General features: G+C 42.0%; 1 protein-coding gene across 3 annotated transcripts in view; it reads left to right on the top strand.

Annotated features, from left to right (window-relative positions):
• Positions 1-203: 203 nt before the first annotated feature.
• The window catches only part of TMEM229B (transmembrane protein 229B), a 62,032-nt gene continuing 48,942 nt past the window's right edge, over positions 204-13,293 (top strand). For 2 of the 3 annotated variants that reach the window (XR_003085819.2, XM_007438172.4), the window contains exon 1: positions 204-516. The gene's annotated coding sequence lies outside the window, so the exon portion shown is untranslated. The remainder of the gene's footprint in view (positions 517-13,293) is intronic. The other variant, XM_025173163.2, reaches the window with a different exon arrangement.

The raw sequence follows: 13,293 nt of genomic DNA, 5'->3' as shown, positions 1-13,293 counted from the left end.
CGGAGTAACTCTTCCCTCGCTACGGCTCCTCAGCCCATCGCACGAGGCAGGCAGGCAGGCAGGCAAGGAAGCAAACGTCGGGGATGGGGTCTGCAGCAGCGCGCGGACAGCGGGCCCGAGAGGAGGGAGTCGGCCGGGTCTTCCCTCGCGTCCTCTCACGTTCCCGCTGCCCAGGTTGCACCTTCAGGGCGCAGCAGCGAAAGGGTTAAGTGATCGAAGGACTGCGGGCGGGGGAGGCGGCCGGCTGTCAGGAGGGAGCATGTGCAGTTTGCGTTGCAACCGCATCCACGCTATGGGTCCTCTTCATTGGCACAGTTGATCTTCTTCAGCCGCGGCGGCGGCGGCGGCGGCGGCGCAGGAGCGGCTACAAAAGGAACAGCTGCCGGCGCCCGGATCCGTCCATGGAGCTGAGGCGGATGAAGCGCTGCTGAGCGGATCCCAGCCGCGCCGCTGCGGTGAGCAGGCACCTGCGCCGGGCCCTCCTTGCCCGCCGTCCCGCTCCCCAGCGTCACCCGGGTAGGTGCATCCGCAGAGGCCTCTTCCTTCCTGCAACGGGTGCGGGTCGTAGATGCTCGCAGGCGGAGAACGAGGACGACCGCGGTCGGGCTTCCCCCTTGACCCGGTGCAACTCCCAGCCGCGGGGAATTCCGTGGGGATCCGAGCGGGGCGGTCGGGTGAGAGGAGGCGAGCTCAGCCCGTAACAAAGCGAGGAGGCGCTTGGGGGAAGCGGAAAGCAAACGGGCGGATCTCCTTGGCTGCCCTTCTTTGCCTGCTCCTTGATCGCTCCCAACCTCCCATCTTCCTCCCTCCGTTCTCGGCTTCCGATCCGCCACGCCCCCGCTGGCCTGGGAAGGATGCTGAGCTGCTGCATCCTGTTTGATCGGCTTGGCCTGGAGCGGCTCGGAGGAGTTCGGCCCGGGGCTTCTGGGCGCGCGCCCTCTCCTCTTTCGCCCCGCGGGAGCTGCGAAGCCCCGGGGCTTCGTCTGCACGCGGACGTGTGCATCAGGGGAAGGGGGGAGTCTTCCTGCTCGGGCGCGGGGTAGCTATTTGCGAGCTTTGCATCACGCCCGAGTATTTCTCGCCTCTCTCCCTTCTCTAAAAGGCTCGAACGCGGTGCCCTCCCGATGTCTCCCAGACTATAAATCGCGTCACTCCCAGGCGGCTTGGTCACCTAGTGCTGTCGATAGTGTAGTCTAACCGCCAAGTCCTCCGGCTTCTTCGAATTGTCAGGAAGTGCTCTGCTCCTCTATTTTCCCTGTTATGTATTCGACTTTAGCTCCCCAAATGCTCGAGAGCCCCTAATTGGGAGGATGTGCCCTCCAGCTGTCAGGACTGTTACCTCTAATCCTACTCTTCTTGCCCTACCGTGATTTTTAAAAATAATTTTTATAAAACTCCTTTGTAAAGTAAGCATTCGGTGAATTAGTTTTCATGTCAGTCCCATGAGACAGGCTGGCATACAATTATTCCCATTTTGTAAATGGGAAACTGAGGCTAGAAGAAAAGATAAGAGATGGGTATTGAGGCAGATCTAAGCATTGCTCTCTGTTAAAACTCACACGCTTTCTGCAAACTTTACTCACCACACAGCTCACATGGAATATGTCTCCCATCTACTCTGCCCACTTTGGCAGATAAGGGGTTCCTTGGCTGTTTCCTATCTATGAAGACACGTGCCCCCAAATAATTCAGCTGGTGCTCTCCAATGTGCCATAGTACTTTTAATGGATGATGGCGTTACAGAGTACAGGGTCCTTTCCCTGGAATCAGTCATGGTTCTTCAGTTACTCTCTTATAGTAAGCTTTATTGGATTGGTGGTAGAAACATCTATGATTACTTGGGTGTTTAGGGAAGACTCTTCCAAACTGATGCCCTTCACTATGTTGGACTATGCCTGCCACTCCATAACTGGCATACTTTGGTATGTTGTCCAGGGATGATGTGAATGGTAGTCTCACACATCTCGGGTGCTGGTTATAAGAAGGTTGCTGTAGATAGAGCTTCCTATACATCCAATGGGTAGAAGTGCTTACTTCAGAGGTGGGGGGATATAAATTAAGTGCAGCTGGTATGGATATATCATGATGTGTAAGATGTTAGGCTTGGTACACATCATTGTAACAATATGTATGTAATCAGTTGGATCATTGCATTGAAGAATATTGTGTTTGAGGGAAGAAGTTAAAATGTGTCTCTGCTGATCACTGTGGAAATCATTAAAGAATATGTGACACAGCCCCTGTAAACTGTGTTCTTCTTCCCATTAGCAGTATTACAGTATTTTCATACCACACTGAAAGCTATGAAGTTTTTCCACATTTGCTGTGATTAATAAAACAAAAGTGTATATTCCTTTTAAAATTTTAAGCTGAAAAAATCCCTTTGGGGACTAAAGCTGAGTGGAATGGAGAAGTGTTACTTTTTCTGCTTTTCGGGGTTAATTATTTCTAAAGGAGAAAACACCGCTAAACATGTATCAGCATCTCACATATATGTGTACTATACTGTACTATTCTGTGACCAAGAATCTTGTGCTGAAACCAGCTGGATTGTATTGATTGAAACAGGCAGTGTTTCAAAATAGTGATGATAACCTCCAGCCCTGGGGAATAAATAGAACCTTGGGTGAGAGGCTGAATGTCCTTCCAGTTAAAAGTAACCTTGCTAACCCTATGAAATTGTTGCATTTTTGTGAACCATTAACCTGATAAATGTCTGATTCCAAGAACAAATTTTCTAAGTAAAATTGAAAACTCCAAATAAATATAGCAAATTTAGCAAATACAGCAAAAGAGCCAGTTCGGTCTAGGGGTTAAGGCTCCAGGCTAGATAGCAGGAAACTGTGAGTTCTAGTCTCGCCTTAGGCATGAAAGCCGACTGGGTGACTTTGTGCCAGTCATTCTCTCTCAGCCCAACTCACCTCACAGGGTTGTTGTTGTGGGGAAAATAGGAGGAAGAAGGAGGATTAGGTATTTTTGCCGCCTTGAGTTATTTAGGAAAATAATAAACGGGATAAAAAAATTTAAAAAAAATTATTACAGCAAGATAATGTTCCTTTTCTTCAGAAAAATCTGAATTATGCAAATGGAATAAATTGTTAATTAGGCCTACATATTCTCTTATTTGAGGTGTAATTGATTCTGCTCCTGTTTGTCATGGAGACAGGTATGAAACATTTACACCTGAACACCCAACCTTAGAAAATTATTTTAAGCCCTATCACTTAACTTCTGATATTTAAATAGACATAGGCCACACATATTGAAGCCTATTTGTTGTAGCCAGAAGGTGCAGAAAGGTACTTTTAAAAATGTAATATGAAGTTCTTGGAATGCTGGATTAAATATTTGTCTGATTCTGTTCTTTCTCTTCTCATTATTAGTCCCCCCCTCCCCCCACGATTCTGAACGGAACCCTGATTGTATTTAGTCAGCTAAATAATTTTGATCTTATATTGTGGTACACTGTTCTCCATTGGAAAAACTACTGGAGATCTATGTTGCTTAAAATCTAGAAAAAAGATCCTTAACTTCAAAACTTCACATGCAACAAGGTAATATTTTCTCCACTGAAAAAGAAGAAAGTTATACAGTCACTGGGTTAATCCCATAGACTATATGGTACACTGTAGTTCTTGCTTTCCCTACATTTTAAATAATCACAGGACTGGTTACTGTGTATGACAGAAAGAACAGGTAGAATGGGTCATTTAAAATGTACGTTTGAGGCAATAGAATTATTGGGAAAAATCATTAGACTCCAGTAACTGAGCAGTGTATGAAATAAATGTAGGTGTTGATCCAGCCATATTTAAGCTTTTTTAGTAGAAGATATTAAATGTATTTTTAGTTTCATTTTGGCAGGAGAGCACCTAAATTAATTGATAGGACTAGCTCTAAAATGTTGGGTTATAACCATAGGAGGTGAGAAATAACGTGGTTTGAACTTTTTAATGTTTACACTCAGAAGTGTCATTATTAGTACAACTCACTTCCTCATAGAAGTACATATGATGTAATCCTAGAAGTAGGAGGGTTTTCTAATAGCTGAATTGCAGAACTTCAAAGTCTGCTTAGAGACACACAGTAAATGTTTTTTAGAGTAAAAAAAATGCTTGTCAGGGATTTGTGTTGTTGTCCTTTATTGACAAAAACTGAATGGAAGAGGAAAGTAATAAAAATTGTAAACATTCTTGAAAATATTGCTAAAAAAACAGTGGATAAATACGTACTAAAGCAAACATACACAAAAGGACAAAATATCTGTGATCATAAAGCAAGTCCTGCAATGTGGAATCCAGTAGTATCAGGCATTCATTCAATACAAACTCACATTTTTCCCTTTGAAAAATAAACAACTATCCTTCATGAAAGGAAACAGCTTTCAAACTATGGTGTTTGTAAAACTATGCCACTGATTTCACAATCAACAAAGTTTCATGGTATACAAACTTGCTGGAGTGATTTTAGAAGGGAATTAACTCTTAACATTTCTGTTTTAGGGTTGGCATATCAGCAGTTTTAATTTCTAGCCAAATGCAAACCTTTCCCATTGCTGCCAAGCTGCTCATTCAAATGAAGACAAGGAAGTGGATGAATAAAATACTGAGTAAGAGAGCATAAATTCGTATTCCATTGCCAGGAATAGTATATCTGGAAAACAATACAGTTGTTCCAACTAGTGCAGAGGAAGCATTTATGTTTCTATCTCACCCGACAGGTGCAGCTTTAAATCTTCCAGGTCTTAGAAAGTGGGACATGGTGCAACTTCTTCCTTTCTTGCTCATGTTTTACATACCCACCCCTTCCCAATTTTAATCTGATTATACTTGATGGTAACAAACCAGGCTGTCCTTTACTATGTCTGTTTAGCTTTGAACTATAGATTTGAATTGTGACTTTGCCCCCCAGTCACTGGGAATTTTCAGTACTGAACAGGGCTTTTTAAATTTGAAATCTGTAGCTGATATTTTATCCATAAGGGCTTTCATAAAGAAATGTAAAGTAATTGGTGCCAGCTTTTGGCAAAAAATCTGTCCGCATTGATCATTCAATTTTTTTTCTCCTCTGAGAATGTGTTGGACTGCAGCTTCTGTCGTGGAGGGTGCTAGGCTGGGGAAAGCTAGTTAAAAGGACAGGGCATAACAGGTGAACCCAACTGCTCCATCTTCTCCTAATAGTAACCACAGTTGCACAATGTCTATTAGGACCAATCCAAATAACAGTAAAGAGTGTATAAGTGTACAGGTTTTTGAATTGAGCTGAATATTCTTCATCAGGCAATGTGTTACAAAAAAACCAGGGAATGGGGAGAACAAGGAAGTCCTAAAGTTAGATCCCATGTTATATCCACCAACAGTATAGAATCAGGGCCTTTCCTCACCTACATGTAACCACATTATAAATGTGCCCTGGCAGCATCTTTTTTTCTTTGTGTTCCTATGGCTTTGTTTCCAATCCATGAGTGAGACAAACCTAAGTCATCCTTAGGTATAATACTGTTGTCTGCTTAAGCAGACAGCATCCATTGGCAGCTGTGATGACATGTGTAAAATTACTATGCTTTATGTCAGGGATGGTCAGCTGACCAGTAGTTGGTGGGATTAGAGCAATGCGTTTTGCCCATTTCAGGCTGATGGAGGCACTCCCTGCTGATCCCTTATCATCATTAGTTTGCTGCCTAGAGTTGGATATAGCAGTGTTGTGCCAGTGGTTTATCAGAACTGAGCAATAACACAAAACTGCTCAGCCACCAGTACAGTAAGTGCTTTTATCTATGTCCTAGAACAAGGCTGAACTGGAGTAACAAGATGAAATATTGAATGATTGGACTAATCTCCCTCTCCTCTCCTCCCACCATTTCCTCCTGAACATATCACTGTAGAATCTGGAAGCTGACATTTTTACTTATATAAAGGAAAAGGAAAGGAATCCTAAATAAAAATACTGTTTGTAACTCAGCTCCATTTGTGATTCAGTCTTTTCCCCCTTAACTTTATTCATCTTGGGTTATACCACAATGGGGTGTAGGAGGAGTGGAAGAGGAACAGGAAGGAATCTAGACCTGCCTTATCCTGATGCAGTAAATATCTTTTCTATCAGCTGTTGGCATGCTGATGAGGGAGGACGGCAAAGCCAGAGGGCTCAACCAATCACTTTTCCTATCCGGCACTGCACATGCATAATCAGGAAAACACTAGTGGAACAAATAAATAGAGACTAGATAGAAAATTGCATGCAAATACAGCCTTGTACAAAATCAGGGATGAGTGGACAGTACCTTAACTGAGCAGTATGGAAAGACCCTTAATTTTGAGATGGTGGTCATAGATGTAAGCCATTTTTTGCAGGTCAATAGACTGGTGTCAGGATTCACTTAGCCTTCTAGGTCAAGGAAAATGGTAGCTGTTCACAACTTGTAGAGGGAATAGGGAATGGCCCTGAAGGACAGGAGGAAGAGCCACTACCAAGGCAACAATCAGACATGGGCGCCTTGAACCCATTCCAAGAAACTAATTTGAGCAAACATCCCAGACAGGCCCCTCCCTAATTTGCACAAAGATAGAATGAGGAGGGGGGAAGCACATGCAGACTTGCAAGACTCTGTTGCTATGGCTTTACAATAAAAATAGTTCTAGACCTATATGGCACTGGTTTCTTAGACTGGTATACCTTATAGGGCTGACACAATTCTGTGAATGAAAAGTTCGTTATTGTTTGTTCTGTTTCTTACCTTTGTGAGGTAGATAAGCTCCTAACCTGATAGAATAGTAGTTACTGGAAAAACTATATGCTAGCACAAGCTTGGTTCCCAGTGATTTTCTAACTTTAATGCCAAGTCTGAAAATAATTAGAATATTCTGGAGAGAAAAAGTTTTTTCTTGTGACCAAACTTGGCTGGGTTGATCCAGTAATAACAGGAAATTATGATTATCCCTCTTTCCCCTCTCCTTCAGCTCTGCCCAGCATTAATTAGGACAGATTATAAGGATAAGCTCCTGGTGAAATCTCAGAATAAAAGATTGACCTACTTTTTAAACAAATGACTTTTGTCACAACAGCTTTGTGTCATAGGTAAACATGGAAAGAGTGTTTCCTCTTATGGAGCTGGAAAGAGTGATTTAGGCCACCAAATTCCAACCTGTCCCTGCTTTCATTCAGACCAAGAATCCAAAATGAAGCCTTCCAGACAGGCAGCTGTCTATTCTCTGCTTGAACACATCCACTGAAATGAAGCCCACCACCTCTCTAAGTAACTGGTCCACTAGTTGGTCCACTAGTCTTCCTTTCAGAAAGTATTTTGTAACATTCAAAGTCTGCTTTCTTGTAACTTAAATCTGTTATTTGGTGTCCTGTACTCTGGACTGAGAGAGAACAGAGTACTATACAGGTAGTCCTTGCTTAACAACCATTCATTTAGCGATTGTTCGAATCTATGATGGCGCTAAAAAAGTGGCTTACAACTGATGCCTGAAGTTATGACCGTTGCAGCGCCCTTGCAGTCACGTGATCACAATCTAGGTGCTTGGCAACCAGCTTGCACTTATGACGGTTGCAGCATCCCGGAGTCATGTGATCACCATTTGCGACCTTTCCAGCTGGCTTCTGGCAAGCAAAATCAATGGGGAACTGTGTGATTTGCTTAATGACCACATCACTTAGTGACCCAAATTCTGGTCCCAATTGTGGTTGTTAAGTGAGGACTACCTGTAACCAAGTTAGGTATCGCCCATCCTATATCCATATTGCCCATCCTATATCCATCTGACGGTTGTTTCTGAAGGTATTTGTTTCATACATTCCTTTTGGTCTCTCTTAAATTTTATCCTATTACTTTTAACCCATTTTAAATTTAATCCTACAGGTAGTCCTCAGTTAACGGAACTCATTCAGCAACTGTTCAAAGTTGTGATGGCACTGAATGAGTGGTACTTACGACTGGTCCTCAAAGTTCTGGCTGTTGTAGCACCCCCCCATGGTCACGTGATCATGATTCGGGTGCTTGGCAACCAGCTTGCACTTACAACGGTTGCAGTGTCTTGCAATCATGTGACCATGTCAGGTTCAGCCCAAAGAACTCCAAGAGACAATGCAAATACAGTTCTGTTGCGTTTATTAGCTACAACCTCGACAGAATCTCCTCAGATTGAACCCTAGTTCCCAAGCCAGCCAGCCACAACACCGTGAATTCCTTAGGGAGGTGCTAGCCTCATCTTCTTGAACTTCCCACACTCCTGTTGGGGGCTAAGAACACGCTTATCTCCCTGAGCCTGGCCTTCATAAGTCCATTCCATCACAGATCACCATTTGTGACCTTCCCTGCCAACTTCCCACAATGCGGGAAACAGGCAGAGAAGGTCACAAGTTGCTCCCATAAGTCTCTCCTGCTGCTTTTTCTACTGAGAAGCCCGCTACAGACAGCCACTGCCACCCTAAACAGTGCCACCTGCACAGCTGCCACCTTCACTCAGGGAGCTACCTCTGCCACTCCTGCCTTGCTTGGCGGAGTGTGCCACACCTCGCTGACCCATCCCACTGCACTCTCCTCAGTCTGCATGCTATCACTCCTCATGCTGGTGGTGGAAGACAGGGTTCCTCCACCCGCACTGCCACCCTGTCTCCTCCTGCCTGCTCGATCCCGCTGCCTCCTCCCTGGCTGGGCCCAGCAAGCTCCCTTCAACAGATGAGACTCTGCCACCCTGCTGCACTCACCACACGTGTCCCAGGTCTGCACTCTTGCCTAACGCCTGGATCCTGGGCCAGCAGTGGGAGGAAGAAGATGGCAAAAGTTGGCTGGGGTGGCAGCGGGGGTTGGTAGGGGTAGGTGTCGGAGTACAGGGTGGACAAAAGGGCAGAGATGGGGAGAGAGGCAGGTGAGGGGAGTTGAAGCAGAAGCAGCTTGTGCATGTCAGGAGAACGTGACCATGGGACATCACAACCAGTCATAAATGTGGGCTGGTTGCCAAGTGCCCAAAACTTGATCACGTGACCGCAGGGGTGCTGCAATGGCTGGAACTTCGAGGGCTGGTCATAACTACCATTTGTTGAGCATCATCATTACTTCAAACAGTTGCTGAACAAATGGTTGTAACCCAAGGATCACCTGTAGCTATGTTGCTTTGCAGTGACAAGATACCATTCTGCTATGCAGAGAAAGGGGCTGTCTAGAAAAACTCTGATATGTCAGATCAAACTCAGCAGGGAATCTCATTGAGAATGAACTATAAGATGCAGGGTTGATGCATCAGTGTGATGAGCAGATCATATTTTATTAGCCCAGTAGAAAACACATCTCTTTCCTCCTATCAAATGGCATATTGTGGTGTGGGAAGTGTAGTTTTTGACATGTAGCTTATTATCTGTGGGCCCATAGCTGGCTTTGCCTTTTCTAACTTGTTATTTCCTATGTTGATTAAAAGGGATGGAACAGTCTACTGAGGAATTTGTAGAGTCACTCTTGAAATGGAAGAAAAGATTTATAACATTCCCTTTGAGACATTATAAATGTACCATTACAACTACAGCTGAAAGTCATACTCAGCTTAGGAAAAAAAAATAGAGGAAAGCAACTTACATAAAAGTAACAATGAAATCCAAAAATAAAAACAAAATCCAAATAAACAGTCCTGAAATAAATCACACTGACTGCCATCAAACTGCAGATTCAGCAGGAACTCAGGAAAAAAAAAGATAATGAAGATGGAAGAAAAGCATAAGCAAATCTGTTATGATCCTGAACAGCAATGTTACCATGCATATCTCAAGAATCCACGTCGTGAGTCCCATAGTGCTTCCTTGGAGAGAAAGTTCAATTAGGTTGGTGACACAACTGAAAAGACTATCTAGCATTTGCCAGAAGCACAAATATTCAATTTTAACAGTATATATGGAGGAAGACAATCTTTACATTCTTGAACCAGCAATTCAATACAACAGAAAAACAAAAAGTAACTGCAATAGCATGGTTAAAACAGCAGAATTTATATCCCGCCCATTTCCCCCCAGTGGGGGACTCTGGGAGACTTACAAAGAACATTAAAACCATAAATATATATAAAATACATAATACATCTAAAATTTAAAAACAGTACTAAAAAAAAAAATGTAATCGCAAGCCTGGCACACAAGCACCCACTTCGCGATCACATGACGATGGGGGAGCTGCGATGGCTGGAACTTCAAGGGTTGGCTATACATTTTTTTCAGCACTGCCATAACTTTGAACGGCCGCTGAACAAATGGACATAAGCCAAAGACTACCTGTATTTGGAACTGACTTCTGATAGGCAGTTGTTTTTGCAGAACTGGTGAGATACAGTCTCTGCTAGTAAACTAGTAGCTAGATTCTGAACTGACTGAAGGTCTAGTAAGGCAGTCTTACGTGCAACATATGATGGTGATTTAATCCAGAGGTGGCATTTCATTCCTTACTGGAATACTTTTTGTATAAGCTTTGCCACATTGGTTTAGACTTTAACATTATAGTTTGTTTTATAAAACATAGCCAAATCTTGTCTGTCTAGCAGCAAAATGTTATGGATAAATATGGCTGATCACATTCTATATAATACTTGGTTTGTTGAACAAACCATAGGGGCCTGGTTCATACATAACAATACATACATCGTGCTAAACCATCACGCTAAGCCAAAAACAAATTAGTGCAATTTTTAAATCTACCCGCTCTATTTGTAGTAAAATGTATTTGGTTCTTCGTAATAGATAGCTTTGATGCCAGGTGCTCCTCATGTTTTATTGGCTTTGTGTTACATAATATAGTTCTGTCTCTTTAGTTGAGCTTCTAAAATTGTCAGGGATACATTATATTTATCCATCAAAGCGCATGCCTTCAAAGCCAGGCCATTTTAACTATACTTTGTAGCTTTCCCTGCTATTATCACTTTTCTAACCACCAGGAGGCAGTTGTACGGATGGTCAATATAACTGAAAACACTACACAGGATATGCACGGTGTAAAAATAGCAACATTTTCTTCTAAGAATATGTGGGGACGTCATGTAAAACCTTGTGTGTGTGTGTGGGGGGGAGGCATGACATACTGTAACATCTGCATTTCTCTCTCTCTCTCTCTCTCTCTCTCTCTCTCTCTCTCTCTCAGAGCTTACAGAAGATAAACTCTATATACCATTCTGATAGATCACTCTTTGATAACTCTGCAATTGCACTATGGAATGGAACTAACTTGGAAATTGTATACTATTTTTCACCAAGTACTTGTTTGTAACAGTTGTAGATTAAAGTTCTTTTGAAACATGTCTTGGCACAGTGCTCTTAGAATAAATTTAGTGGGGAAGAAAGGAACAGTATCACGTTGTGCTTTGACTACTACCATTGAATTAATTAATCTACTGTGGTGGTTGGGAACTCTTCCTAATAAATCCTCTCCATGTGCAATTTTGTCTCCAGGTTCTGTATAAAAAACAGATTTGAGTAAAGGACCCCATTTATCAAGCACTTTTAGTATCACAACTTATCTTCTGTTTATTGCATAAGGCTTGAGAACTGGTGAGCATTAGCTGAGAGTTAAGAAAGGTTCTTGAATTTCAGTCTCTCTGGTGGTTGTTCCATTTCAACCAAAAATCCCATCTTTGACCAGAATCAAGTGTCTGATATAAATTTCTATAGCAATGAAGAGAAATGTTTAGCTAATAATTATTTAATTTTCAAGGGATTTGAACAATACAACCTGTTAAAAAGCCAGAAACAAAAAGTTCAACTGATTAGTGAGATGAGTGTTTAATAAAAACTTTGCTGCACATATTGGTAGTTAACGTAATATAAAATGCATTTTATCTTAAGGCATTACCTTTCTTATTGATGCAGTGCTATTGTGTCTGTTCTGCAGTTCTGTGCCAACTACTTTGTAGACAGAGATAGAAAGATGACAAACAAAATTGCTTAATTTTTTTAAAAATCTAATGACAGCTGATTAAGAATTGATTTAAAACATATTTAAAACTTCACACCCATTTAACTGGTGGCCTGGCTAATAAAATGAGATCAACTAATAGTGTAGTCCTACACATTTCATCTCAGAAGTACAATAAATCCCATTAAGTTGGAATGTGTATAAAATAGCAGGCCAATTCCCTGCTCCAGAAAAAACCCCCCAATAAAACAGTAGGAGAACCTGGAACAGAATTGAAGTGTCCCAGTAAATCACCCATTGCCTTCTGCTGAGTAGGTAACAGTTGGAAAATGTTAATCTGCAAAGTTGCTTAGCAACTGCATCCTGACCTTGATTCCTATTGGATCACTGTGAGTTTTACCAGTGAATTAAATTTCCTGCTTTAAAATTCAATAGAAATAATGTGGTAGGTTTTTATACAACTGGGTCCTTTTTTCTTGTTCATAAGAGTTCCAGTGTCCCATTTTGCTCGTTCAGTAACTTTGGAACAGCATACATATAACAACTTCTACTACTGTGGATTAAATCTTCAAGGGAAACTGGTGCTACTCACTGGAAGTTCTACAAGTTGTACAAGGGCTGGGGATTCTGTTTGAATGTTAGAAAAAAAATCTCCTAACAGAAATAGCAGTTTGACAGTGAAGCCGATTATCTAGATTAGTGAAGTTGCTCAAACTTAGCAACTTTAAGATATGTGGACTTCAACTTCCAGAATTCCCCAGCCAGCATTGCTAAGGTTGAGAAACACTGATCTAGATGATAGTGGGAGGTTTTTCATCACTGGATGTGTTCAAGAAGAGGCTAGATAGTTTTCATCTGGATTCTTGCATTGAGCAGAGGATTGAACTCAAGGTCTAAATGGCCCTCTTTGACTCTAGGATTCTGACTCTAGGATTTAAACTGTAGACACTAGAAGGTATTCTTGGTTCTCAAGGCTACTGCACTGTTTTAGGAACTGAGGGGATGGCAGGACTTGATTTAAAACATATTTTTTAAGAGCATGAATAGAAGAGTCATCCTTCTTATTAAAATTCCTCCTCAGCAAGGCTGTCGGAAAGAACATCATCTATATGAGTGAGTACACAGATAAACATTAAAAAAAAACTACAATAAGCAATGTCACAGAATGAACACTACTGGTGATGATTAACATACACCATCCCTGGAGAAAGAAGTCATTTTTACTCTTCTTTTTCTTGTTTACTGGAAATATTTGCAGTCCCATTAAGAAATCTAAGCTTTGGTATAGATGTGAATGGGCAGTAGTTGTTTATCAAAAAACAAAAGGCAGAAATGGAATTGGATAATGTTTCCAACTCGGCTCTAACTTTTAAAAAAAAATGCTTAATACCTTGATGTTTCAT

The sequence above is a fragment of the Python bivittatus genome, unplaced genomic scaffold, assembly GCF_059951505.1.
Source record: "Python bivittatus isolate LINGU-HERP-01145 unplaced genomic scaffold, Pbiv_v1 ctg000480_np1212, whole genome shotgun sequence".
Lineage (NCBI taxonomy): Eukaryota > Metazoa > Chordata > Lepidosauria > Squamata > Pythonidae > Python > Python bivittatus.
Note: the sequence above shows the minus strand (reverse complement) of the source record. Positions and strands in the feature narration are given on the sequence as shown.